The following is a 397-nucleotide window of genomic DNA, read 5'->3' on the forward strand; positions in this document are numbered from 1 at the left end:
GTTGTCCTGCACATGTGTGTAGCGTTCTACTTATTTTCCTAGTTGGTGCTATTTTGGGGACTAAATGAGAGACGCTATGAAGGCGTTTTTTTTAACAGGATGGTGGCTATAAATGTATTCTGCCTCTTTTGTTACGGGTATAAATCGAGATCTCTCCCCTTCTTCCCCTCACTTCCCTCCTTCCCCTCACTCTTCTGCCTCCCCTGTCCCCTTCCGCTTATTTTCCCCTCTCGTCACCTCCCTTTACGTAGTTATTTGGAGAACGCTGAAATTAACATTCATATGATTGGGAGTAAAGGGGTATTGCGGGCCAAGAGAAAAGGAAGGTAAAGAGAGAGAGAGAGAAAGGTTATAATTGTATGTATTTAATAAAATTTCTGAATCCCCTTTCCCTCCT

Source organism: Penaeus monodon, chromosome 15, assembly GCF_015228065.2.
Source record: "Penaeus monodon isolate SGIC_2016 chromosome 15, NSTDA_Pmon_1, whole genome shotgun sequence".
NCBI classification, from domain to species: Eukaryota; Metazoa; Arthropoda; class Malacostraca; order Decapoda; family Penaeidae; genus Penaeus; species Penaeus monodon.